The 13,353-nt window shown below is 36.8% G+C and overlaps 1 pseudogene; it reads right to left on the bottom strand.

The window, feature by feature from the left end:
- Positions 1-10,919: 10,919 nt before the first annotated feature.
- On the bottom strand, positions 10,920-11,964 carry LOC136385862 (Golgi SNAP receptor complex member 1-like; annotated as a pseudogene).
- Positions 11,965-13,353: the final 1,389 nt, after the last annotated feature.

Here is a 13,353-nt window from a genome sequence, read left to right as displayed (position 1 = left end):
AAAAAAGAAATTAAGAAAACAATCACCTTCACTATTGCAACCAAAAAAATTTAAGGTCTAGGAGTAAATTTAACCAAGGAGGTAAAAGACGTGTTTTTAAAATATTATAAAACATTAACAAAAGAAATCAAGGAAGACACAAACAAGTGGAAGCATATACCGTGGTCATGTTTAAGAAGAATAAACATCATTAAAATGTCCATATTACCCAAAGCAATTTATAAATTCAATGCAATTCCTATTAAAATACCAATGACATATTTCAAAGATTTAGAACACATATTCCAAAAATTCATATGGAACCGAAAAAGAACACAAATAGCCTCAGCAATCTTGAAAAAAAAAATGTATAAAGTGGGTGGTATTTCACTTCCTGAGATCAAGATATACTACAAGGCCATTGTACTCAAAACAGCTTGGTACTGGCATAAGAGCAGACATATAGATCAATGGAACAGAACAGAGAACCCAGAAGTAAACTCTCATCTTTATGGATAATTGATAGTTGACAAAAGACATGCCATTTTAAAGGTAAATTTCTTCTTAATGTATATAGAAAGGCCCATGAAGAAAAAAAACCCTCAATTTAGAATTTGACATTTCTAAGTTCTAATCCTAGCAGAAATCTATCACTAGAAGTTTGTTATTTAACATTAACTGAGGTATTTTCTGAATCCTAATTTTATGCTGTTGAGCCAGAGTTTCTCTACTAAACAGAAGTAGATACTGTATGAGGGGTAAGAAAGAGATTGTTAGAGTAGGAAATTATTTCTTCCTTTGGTGAAATAAACTGATAATTAAAAAAAATGAAATATGCCTGAACAGGTAGTTGTACAGTAAATAGAATATTAGACTGGGCCCTGGCCGGTTGCCTAAGTGGTAGAGCGTCGGCCTGGCGTGCAGGGGACCCGGGTTCGATTCCCGGCCAGGGCACATAGGAGAAGCGCCCGTTTGCTTCTCCACCCCCACCCCCTCCTTCCTCTCTGTCTCTCTCTCCCCCTCCCGCAGCCAAGGCTCCATTGGAGCAAAGATGGCCCGGGCGCTGGGGATGGCTCCTTGGCCTCTGGCCCAGGCGCTAGAGTGGCTCTGGTCGCAGCAGAGCGACGCCCCGGAGGGGCAGAGCATTGCCCCATGGTGGGCAGAGCGTCGTCCCTGGTGGGCATGCCGGGTGGATCCCGGTCGGGCGCGTGCGGGAGTCTGTCTGACTGTCTCTCCCTGTTTCCAGCTTCAGAAAAAAAAAAAAAAAGAATATCAGACTGGAACTCAGAGGGCCCAGGTTCAAAATCCCAAGGTCAACAGTTTGAACATTGGCTTATCCAGCTTGGTATAATTAAATAAATAATTTTATTTAGGGTACTTCAGATTTTATAAATGCCAACTATATAACAACCAAATTCCCATTAATTCTGGCTAAGGTACAACCATCACTCAAGGCCCTTTGAAAAATCAAAGAAAATAAAGTATCGGGGTAGAAAAGTTTTCATCTCCCAACAGAGAATTTCATAAATGGACTTTGATGATCTTGGAAGGTTCACATTGGGAAAACTTAAAGCTTTCATTTAAGGGCAGCCCCAATCAACTATTGATCAACCAACCCATACTTAGAAAAATAAACCCCATAGTTCAAAAAAGTTAAATTCCTTTCATACCCAGAATATAATAAAATTTTGATACCAGTATAAAAAACCTCTCAGTCTCTGTATCAGACTATGAGTTAGTATAACCATTAGCCTGTACCTCAAGTTAATTTAAATGACACAACATTGGGACCCGAAGATGGCAGTGGAGTAGCCAGATGCACAGACTCCCAGCTCACACCACCAAACTGGATTACAAACTAATTAGGAACAATCAGCATGAAATACCATCTCTGGACTACAAGAACACCTCTCAAAACCCAAGGAGTGGCCCTGGCTGGTTGGCTCAGTGGTAGAGCATCAGCTTAGCATGCAGAAGTCCTGGGTTCAATTCCCAGCCAGGGCACACAGGAGAAGTGCCCATTTGCTTCTCCACCTCTCCCCCACTCCTTCCTCTCTGTCTCTCTCCTCCCCTCCTGCAGCCAAGGCTCCATTGGAGCAAAGTTGGCCCAGACGCTGAGGATGGCTCCATGGCCTCTGCCTCAGGCACTAGAATGGCCCTGGTTGCAACAGAGCAATGCCCCAGATGGGCAGAGCATCGCCCCCTAGTGAGCATGTTGAGTGGATCCCGGTCAGGCACATGCGGGAGTCTGTCTGACTGCCTCCCCATTTCGAACTTAAGAAAAATACAAAAAAAAAAAAAAAAAAAAAAAAAAAAACCAAGGAGCAAAGAAGAAGCCACAATAAACCTAGTAGGGAGTGCCTGAATCTCCCCTGCTTACAGAAAAAGAGGGGGGTGAAGCTGAGAGCCCAGAAGGGCTCTCACTCTAGGAAAAAGAGCAGAAAATAATGCTCACAGCCACTTGCCTGGCTACCAGGGAATGAGGTGTCTTGAAAGGGCCGGCTAGTCATCCAAAAAGAAAGGGGAGAGAGAGAGGCAGATGGTGAGGAGCAGAGGAATGCAGAGGATGGTGAGGAGCAGAGGAAAGCAGGGGACAGTGAGGAGCATAAGAATGCAGGGGATGACCTAAAAAGCTGACTCATTTAGTGCTGGAGGTGGCCATAGCTGGGGGGGGGGCTTATCCTTCCACAAAACAAAAAACGAAAGTGCTTCCAAGTCACAGATCTCCAGACATCTCTCCAGCTCCAATCAGCACAATAAGACACAGCTGAAAACAAGAAGTGGGGAGGAGGGCAGTAACTCAGGTCTCCATTGAGATTTGAGATACACCTCCCCCTACTGAAGCTAAGAAAACACCCTGCCCCCAGAGAAAGTAACTAGCAGATCAGGCTTTCAGAGTCTCAGGTTACACCCACAGCATTTTTGGATAAAGTTTTAAATAAGCCCCCTGCTGAGATCAGTATGAAGACTATCACCTGTTAAGAAAACAAACAAATCAAGACTTCAAAGGGGCCCAAACCAGAAAGTGGATTACAAATAATAGCTGATGCCAACCCAAGAAGACCTAGAAATAACACAATTGAAAACTGGAGGTAGAGAACACCAAGCCTAGACTCAACCAGTGCTACAAACAAAACACCCAAACACACAGACATAATGAGAAGACAGAGAAGTGCAATCCAAATGAAACCACAGGGGAAACCTCCAGGAAATTAACTGAGTGATTTTGAAATATCCAAACTTCTGGATGCAGAGTTCAAAGTAATGCTTGTAAGGATGCTTAGGGATGTTAGAACAACAATGCATGGTCATTATGAACACCTACATAAAAAAATAGCAAGAATAAAAAAAGGATATTGAAATATTAAAAAAGAATCAGTCAGAGATGACAAATACAATATCAGAAATTAAGACCACAATGGAAAGATTAAAAACAGGATGGATGGAGCTGAGGATCAAATCAGCGAGTTGGAGGACAAGTCGAATGAAGGCATAAAAGCAGAGAAGAAAGAAAAAAGACTCAAACAGGAAACTATTAGAAAGCTCTGTAACAACACGAAGAGAAATAACATCCGTGTCATAGGGGTTCCTGAAGAAGAAGAGAAAGAACAAGGGATAGAGACTATGCATAATCATATCATAGCTGAAAACTTCCCTAAATTAATGCAAGAGAAACTCTCACAAGTCCAAGAAGCACAGAAAACTCCAATAAAGAAAAACCCAAAGAAAGCTACACCAAAACACATCATAATTAAAATACCAAAGCTAAGTGATAAACAGAAAATTTTAAAAGCTCCTAGAGAAAAAAAGCTATCACCTACAAAGGAGCACACATAAGAATGACATCCAACTTCTCAACAGAAACACTTGAGGCCAGAAGGGAATGGCAAGAAATATTCAAAGTAATGCAGAACAAGAACCTACAACCAAGACTACTTTATCCATCAAGGCTATCATTTAAAACTGAAGGAGAAATAAAAAGCTTCCCAGACAAAAAAAAAACAAAAAACAAAACTCAAGAAATTTATTACAACCAAACCAATGCTGCAAAAATGTTAAGTGGCCTGTTGTAAACAGATCAAAGTGGGAAAAGAATATAACAAAAGAGGAATACAGCTTTAAAGATTAAAATGGCAATAAACAACTAACTATATATCAATAATAACCTTAAATGTAAATGGATTAAATGATCCAATCAAAAGACATAGGGTAGCTGCATGAATAAGAAAACAGGACCTGTACATATGCTGTCTACAAGAGACACACCTTAAAACAAAATATACACATAGAATGAAGGTAAAAGGATGGAAAAAAAGAAAACATTTCAAGCAAATGGAAATGAAAAAAAGCTGGGGTAGCAATACTTATATCAGACAAAATGGACTTTAAAATAAAAGATGTAGTAAGAGATAAAAAAAAAGCCACTACATAATGATAAAGGGAGCAATACAACAAGAAGATATAACTATTATAAATATCTACACACCTAATATTGGAGCACCTAAATATATAAAGCAGACTTTGATGGATATAAAGGGCAGATCAACAGTAATACTATAATATTAAGGAATTTCAATACATCACTAGATAGATTCTCAAGAAAGAAAATTAACAAAGAAACAGAAGACTTAAATGTCATACTAGATCAACTAGATTTTATAGATTTCTTCAGAACCTTTCACCCTAAAGCAGCAGAATATACATTCTTTTCAAGTGCTCATGGTATATTCTCTAGGAAGACTACATGTTAGGGTACAAAAGTGGTCTCAACAAATTTAAGAAGATTGAAATCATATCGAGCACTTTCTCTGATTACAATGACATGAAACAAAAAATCAAACACAACAGAAAAACTCAAAAATTCTCAAACACATGCAAACTAAATACCAGATTGTTAAATAACAAATGGATTATGAGATCAAAGAAGAAATAAAATAATCCCTAGAATAAAATGATAATGAGCATAAAACAGCTCAAAATTTATGGGACACAGCAAAAGCAGTACTGAGAGGGAAGTTCATAGCACTACAGGCACACTTTAAGAAGCTAGAAAATGGTCAAATAAACAACTTAACTCTGCATCTAAAAGAACTAGAAAGAGAACAGCAAGTAAAGCTGAAATGTAGTAGAAGGAAAAAAATTAATAAAGATCAGAGCAGAAATAAATGACATAGAGGCTAAAGAAACAATACAGATGATCAACGAAACTACAAGCTGGTTCTTTGAAAAGGTAAACAAAATCAATGAACCTTTAACTAGACTCACCAAGAAAAAAAGAGAGGACTCAAATAAATAAAATTAGAATTGAGAGTGGAGAAATCACAATTGACACAACAGAAATACAAAATATTGTAAAAAAATATTATGAAGAACTGTATGCCAAAAACTAAACAACCTAGATGAAATGAAAAATTCCTTGAAACATACAGTCTTTCAAAAATCAATCTGGCCTGACCTGTGGTGGTGCAGTGGATAAAAGCGCCGAACTGGAAATGCTGAGGTCACCGGTTCAAAACCCTGGACTTGCCTGGTCAAGGCACATATGAGAGTTGATGCTTCCAGCTCCTCCCCCTTCTCTCTCTCAGCCTCTCCTCTCTCTCCCTCTCTGTCTCCCTCTCTCCTCTCTAAAAATGAATAAATTAAAAAAAATTAAAAAAAAGAAAGTCTTTAAAAAAAAATCAATCTGGAAGAATCAGAAAACCTAAAAAGACTGATTACACCAAATAGCTGCAAGAGATGTTGAAGAGCTTACTGCCTACGTATTCTTCTAAGATGCTTATGGTTTCAGGGCTTACATTTAAGATTTTATTTATTTTGTGTTTATTTTTGTGAATGGTGTGAGTTGGTGGTCTAGTTTTATTTTTTTGCAGGTAGCTGTCCAATTTTCCCAACATCCTTTGTTGAAGAGGCTGTCTTGACTCCATTGTATGCTCTTACCTCCTTTGTCAAATATCAGTTGCCCATAAGTTGTGGGTTTATTTCTGGGTTCTCTGTTTTGTCCCATTGATCTATATGCTTGTTCTTATGCAAGTACCAGGCTGTTTTGAGTACAATGGCCTTGTAGTATAACTTAATATCAGGAAGTGTGATCCCTCCCGCTTTATTCTTCCTTTTCAATATTGCTGAGAATATTCGTGTTCATTTTTGTTTTCATATAAATTTTTGGAATATGTGCTCTCTATCTTTGAAGTATGTCATTGGTATTTTAATTGGTATTGCATTGAATTTATAAATTGCTTTGGGTAATATAGACATTTTAATGATGTTTATTTTTCCTAACCATGAGTACAGTATATGCTTACACTTGTTTGTATCTTTTTTATTTATTTTATCAAAATTTTATAATTTTTTGAGTACAAATCTTTAATCTCCTTGGTTAAATTTACTCCTAGGTATTTTATTTATTTATTTTGGTTGCAATAGTGAAGGGGATTGTTTCCTTAATTTCTCCTTCTGACAATTTATTGTTAGTGTATAAAAATGTCTCTGATTTCTGAGTACTAATTTTATATTTTGCCACCTTGCTGAATTCATTTATCAGGTCTACTAGTTTTTTGACTGAGACTTTATGATTTTCTATATACAATATCATGTCATCTGCAAATAATGATAGTTTTACTTCTTCTTTTCCAGTTTGGATGCCTTTTATTTCTTATTCTTTTCTGATTGCTGTGGCTAGGATTTACAGGATTATGTTGAATAAGAGTGGTGAAAGGTGGCACCCCTGCCTTGTTCCTGATCTTAAGGGGATTTCTTTTAATTTTTTTCCCATTGAGTATGATGCTGGCTGTGGGTTTGTCATAGATGACCTTCATCATGTTGAAGTATATTCTCTGTATTCCCACTTTGCTGAGAGTTTTGATCATGAATGGGTGCTGGATTTTATCAAATGCTTTTTCTGCATCTATTGAAATTATCATGTTCTTTTTCTCCTTCATCTTTTTTTTTTTAATATGATGAATCTCATTGATTGACTTGCAAATATTGTACCAGCCTTGCCTCCCCAGAATAAATCCCACTTGATCATGGTGTATGATTTTTTTCATATATTGCTGGATCAGGTTTGCGAATATTTAGTTTAGGATTTTACCATCTATATTCATTAGGGATATTGGCCTATAATTCTCTTTCTTTATGTTGTCTTTGCCTGGTTTTGGAATCAGAATTATGCTTGCCTTATCAAAGGAGCTGAGAAGTCTTCTTTCCTCTTAAATTTTTTGAAATAGCTTGCGAAGGATAGAAGTTAGTTCTTCTTTGAATATTTGGTAGAATTTTCTTGTGAAGCCATCAGGCCCAGTACTTTTCTTTGTTGGTAGTTTTTCGATAACTGTTCTGACTTCATTTGTTGTAATCGGTCTCTTTAGTTTTTCTGATTCTTGTAGATTGATTTTTGGAAGATTGTATGTTTCAAGGAATTTTTCCATTTTATTTAGCTTGTCTTGTTTTTTGGCATATAGTTCTTCATAGTATTTTCTTACAGTATTTTTTATTTCTGTTGTTTCAGTTGTTATTTCTCCACTATCATTTCTAATTTTATATATTTGAGTCTTCTTTCTCTTTTTTTTGGTGAATCTACTTAAAGGTTCATCGATCTTGTTTACCTTTTCATAGAACCAGCTCTTGGTTTCATTTATCCTCTGTATTGTTTTTTTTAACCTCTATATAATTTACTTCTGCTCTGATCTTTATTATTTTTTTCCTTCTACTACCCCTGGGCTTTACTTGATGTTGTTTTTCTAGTTCTTTTAGATGCAAACTCATGTTGTGTATTTGTGGGGTTTTTTTAAGCTTCTTAAGGTATGCCTATAATGCTATGAACTTCCCTCTCAGTACTGCTTTTGCTGTGTCTCATAAATTTTGAGTTGATGTATGCTCATTATCATTCATTTCTAGGAATTGTTTTTAATTTTCTTTGATCTTATTGTTAACACATTTGTTTTTTAATAACATGCTATTTAGTTTTCAAGTGTTTGAGTATTTTTCAGTTTTTCCGTTGTGGTTTGTTTCTAGTTTCATGCCATTGTGATTAGAGAAAATGCTTAATATGATTTCAATTTCTTAAATTTGTTGAGACCAATTTTGTGCCCTAACATGTGGGCTATCCTAGAGAATGTACCATGTGCACCTGAAAAGAATGTATATTCTGCTGCTCTAGGGTTAAATGTTCTGAAGATATATATTTAATTTAGTTGATCTAGTGTGTCTTTTAAGTTTGCTGTTTCTTTGTTAATTTCCTTTCTTGAGGTTCTATGTAGTGATGTTAGTGGGGTATTGAAACCCCCTACTATTATAGTATTGCTGTTGATTTCACCTTTTAAATCCATCAAAGTCTGTTTTATATATTTGGGTGCTCCTATATTAGGTGCATAGATACTTATAATAGTTATATCTTCCTGTTGGATTACTCCCTTTATCATTATGTAGTGGCCTTCTTTATCTCTTACTATATCCTTTGTTTTAAAGTCCAATTTTTCTGATATAAGTATTGCTACCCCAGCTTTTTTTCCTTTCCGTTTGCATGAAATGTTTTTTTCCATCCTTTTACCTTCAATCTATGTGTGTCTTTTGTTCTAAGGTGTGTCTCTTGTAGACAACATATGTATGGGTCCTGTTTTCTTATCCACGCAGCTACCCTATGTCTTTTGATTGGATCATTTAATCCATTTACATTTAAGGTTATTATTGATATGTAGTTGTTTATTGCCATTTTCTTCTTTAAAGGTGTATTCCTTTTTTTGCTAAATTCTTTTCCAACTTTGATCTGTTTGCAACAGGGCCCTTAACATTTCTTGCAGTGTTGGTTTGGTTTTGATGAATTCCTTGAGTTGTTTTTTGTCTGGGAAGCTTTTTATTTCTCCTTTGATTTTAAACGATAGCCTTGCTGGATAAAGTAGTCTTGGTTGTAGGTTCTTGTTCTGCATTACTTTGAATATTTCTTGCCATTCCCTTCTGGCCTCAAGTGTTTCTGTTGAGAAGTCGGATGTCATCCTTATGGGGGCTCCTTTGTAGGTGATAACTTTTTTTTCTCTTGCAGCTTTTAATATTTTCTCTTTATCGCTTAGCTTTGGTATTTTAATTATGATGTGTCTTGGTGTAGGTTTCTTTGGGTTTCTCTTTAATGGAGTTCTCTGTGCTTCTTGGACTTGTGAGAGTTTCTCTTGCATTAATTTAGGGAAGTTTTCAGTTATGATATGATTGAACAAAGTCTCTATCCCTTGTTCTTTTTCTTATTCTTCAGGAACCCCTATGATGCGGATGTTATTTCTCTTCATGTTGTCACAGAGCTCTCTAAGTGTTTCCTCTGACTTTTTGAGTCTCTTTTCTCTTTTCTTCTGCGCTGTCATGCCTTCATTCCAGTTGTCCTCCAACTCGCTGATTCGATCCTCAGCTGTATCCATCCTGTTTTTAATTCCTTCCATTGTGGTCTTCATTTCTGATATTGTATTTGTCATCTCTGACTGATTCTTTTTTTATATTTCAATATCCTTTTTTATACTTGCTATTTCTTTATTTAGGTTTTCAAACTGCCCCTCCATTGTTGTTCTAAGATCCCTAAGCATCCTTACAATCATTATTTTGAACTCCGCATCTGGAAGTTTGATTATTTCCATATCACTCAGCTCATCTCTCAAAGGTGTCTCTTGTGGTTTCATTTGGGTTGCACTCCTTTGTCTTCTCATAATGGTGTTTTATTTGTAGAGTTGTTTGAGTCTAGGCTTGGTGTTGTCTGCCTCCAGTTTTCAGTTGTGTTATTTCTAGGTCTTCTTGGGTTGGTATCAGCTATTATTTGTAATCCACTTTTGGATTTGGGCAGCTTTGAAGTCTTGATTTGTTTGTTTTCTTAACAGGTGATAGTCTTGTTAACTGATCTCAGCAGGGGGCTTCCTTGAAACTGTAACCAGGAATGCTGTGGGTGTAACCTGAGACACTGAAGGTCTCTTCCACCAACTAATCTCACTGGGGGCAGGGTTTTTTCTCAGCTTCAGTAGGGGGAGGTGTATCTCATATCTCCATGGAGACCTGAGTTACTGCCCCTCCTCCCCACTTCTTGTTTTCAGCTGTGTCTTGTTGCGCTGATTGGAGCTGAATAGATGTCCGGAGATCTATGATCCAGAAGCACTTCAGCTCTGTTTTGTGAAAGGTTCAGTCCCTCCCCCAGGTATGGCCGCCTCCAGCATGAATGAGTCAGCTTTTTATTTCATTTCTTACATACCTTAGCCCCTCACAGTCTGTCCCTCTCCTTGTCCTTTCCACTTGGGAGATAAGCTGGTCTTTTCAACCCACCTTGCTCCCTGGTCGCCAGGTAAGTGGCTGTGAGCAATAGTTTCTGCTCTTTTTCCTCTGTGAAATCCTCTCTGGGCTCTCAGCCTCACCTCCCCCCCTCCGTTTCTGTAAGCAGAGGAGATTCAGGCACTCCTTACCAGGATTATTGTGGCTTCCTCTTTGCTCCTTGGTTTTTGAGAGCTGTTCTTGCAGTTCAGTGTTGGTTTTTCATGCTGATTTTTCCTAAATTGATTTGTATTCCAGTTTGGTGTTGGGAGCTGGGCGTCTGTGCATCCGCCTACTCCGCTGCCATCTTCAAAAGTCAAGATCTGGCTTTTTGAAGCGTCAGCCAGAAGACCTGGTGTGTTGTCGGCCTTCAACTACTACTGAAGCACAGAAACTCTGTCCTAACTGGTTTACTTACCTCCTGGGGAGATAAGTGCAACTGCAAACTTTTTATTTTTCTTTTTTAAAAACTAAAAACAGAAGAAAGTGTGTGTTTAAAAAAAAGCACAGAAAAACTGGCTTTAGCTCAACCCCACCATGTTAGTGTCCATCACTGTCAGTCTTGACTTTCAGGCTAATTATCAGGACAGCCAATTTCTCGTTCCCACTTTTCCTTATTCCAGATCAGGGCTAGAGAATAGTAGTTGTCAAGAGTTTCTGGAGATGTCCCATCAATGTAAAGCATACAGCAGCAATAGGATGGTCAGACACCAATAACTGCCCAGGATGAGCAAGTCTTGCCATTTTCTAAGTTTGATTTGCTGGATCAGGCTGTTCACAGCAGGAAAATGATTGGCCAAAGTGTTCATTTTGCTCTGAATCTACTTCAACATTCCTCTCTGTGAAGTCATACTGTCTTTTGTTGTCATAGCAATGCTTATTGTTTCTTCTATTAGATGATCTGAGTTTCAAAGGTGCTCATGTTCTTTCAAAAACAGTTCAGTTCTTTTGTTATTTACTCCAGACCCACTTTTATATGACTCAATATCTTTCTGTACTGATCCCATGAGATTCTCCCTTTCACATACTGCCACAAAATTTGCTTTGGTTTTATGGAAATCATGTGTATAATTCTGCAATATGTCTTTATGTCACTGTAATTCAGTGGTCCCCAACCCCCAGGCCGCAGACCAGTACCGGTCCATGGGCCATTTGGTACTGGTCTGCAGAGAAAGAATAAATAACTTACATTTTATTTATATTTAAGTCTGAACAATGTTTTATTTTTTAAAAGTGACCAGATTCCCTCTGTTACATCCGTCTAAGACTCACTCTTGATGCTTGTCTTGGTCACATGATACATTTATCCATCCCACCCTAAAGGCCAGTCTGTGAAAATATTTTCTGACATGAAACTGGTCCGTGGCCCAAGAAAGGTTGGGGACCACTGCTGTAATGTATGCATCAGTACTGCATTCAAGGAGGGGACACCCGCACTGTTGGTATATTCTGGATTTTATAATTTATTCCTGTAAGCCTTGTCAAAAACTGTTCAATTTCAATCGCAATTATTTCAAACGTTCTGTCTTGGCTTGATCCATTTAAAAGAAGTGTTGTGTCAGAGCTATGCATGTCACATCTTCTATCTTGGGCACTGCTGTGACTGAAATTTGTACATAGTTTACTGAAGGAAACTAATTTCAGGTCAAGTTCATTTTTCAGCTGTTGAGCCTGTTTCCTGAGATCTTCCCAGTAATTGCTGGTTTCTGCCGCCATCTTTGTTGTCCAACTTCAGTCAAGACAGGAGAATAGAGGTAGTGCCTTTTGCCCATTTTTAAATTAGATTGTTTACCTTCCTCGTGTTAGGTTTTAGAAGTTCTTCATAAATTTTGATTATTAACCCCTATCAGATGTATTTAGGAATATGTTTTCCCATTGTGTGGGTCATCTTTTTATTTTGTTAATGGTGTCCTGCTTTGCAAAAGCTTTTTTCTTTTATATAGTCCTATGTGTTCATTCTATTCTTTATTTCACTTGCCCATGTAGATAAATCAACAAAAATATTTTTCTGAGAGATATTGGAGTTTACTGCCTATATTTTCTTCCAAGATGTTTATGGTTTCATGACTTGCATTTAAGTCTTTTATCCACTTTGAGTTTATTTTTCTCATTGGTGTAAGTTGGTGGTCTACTTTCATTTTTTTGGATGTACCTGTCTAATTTTCCCAACACTGTTTATAAAAGAGACTGTCTTTACTCCACTGTATATTCTTAAATCCTTTGTCAAATATCAGTTGACCATATAAATTTGGGTTTATTTCTGGGTTCTCTTTTCTGTTACATTGATCTGTATGCTTGTTCTTATGACAGTACCAAGCTGCTTTGATTTTTATGGCCTAATGCAGTGGTTTTCAAACTTTTTGAAGTCGGGGTGCATTTAAAATTTTACAAATAATTGTAGGCACACTATATAAAAAATTTTTGAGAAATATGTTATAATAATTAAGTCAAATATTAAATAAAAAATATATAAAGTCCAAGCATGTTTTATGGTAATTAAACAAAAGAAATACAACAAAATTAAATTTATTCTGACATTAAAAAGCATTTTTATGTTACATTTTTTGAGCTATGGTTTTTAGAATTCATAAAAAAGAGGGATTTAAAAAAACCACAAAAAAGTTATCATGCACACACACACACACACACACACATATTCTTAGTAAGATTTAGTAAATTTGGCAGGTCCTGGCACAAATGTGTTAAGCTTTTTTCATTCTTGTGTTTATGAGAAATGTGAGCCTGATGTGTCCTAGCAATTTCTTCCATGTTTGGGCCTATATTTAAAGGAAAACTCTCATTTCTTCATCAATACATTGAAGAATTCTTCTCTTTTTACTCTTAATTGTGTTGAGGGTAGAAAATTCTAATTTACATAGATAAGATGTTGAAAATTATAGTAAAATGTACAAAGGTTTTTTAGATATTGCTACATATTCTTCTTTTATAGAAATCCAAAAGGCTTCAAGAGACAATTATTTATATTTAATAATCAATCCACAATCAGTGGATATAGCTGCCAGTTCTTCTTCTTCTGTTAATATTAAACAAAAATCACTTGAAGCTTCCATTAATGGATTTCTAATCCAGTAGTATTGCTAAGTG

This window comes from Saccopteryx leptura, chromosome X, assembly GCF_036850995.1.
Source record: "Saccopteryx leptura isolate mSacLep1 chromosome X, mSacLep1_pri_phased_curated, whole genome shotgun sequence".
In the NCBI taxonomy this organism is placed as follows: Eukaryota; Metazoa; Chordata; class Mammalia; order Chiroptera; family Emballonuridae; genus Saccopteryx; species Saccopteryx leptura.
Note: the sequence above shows the minus strand (reverse complement) of the source record. Positions and strands in the feature narration are given on the sequence as shown.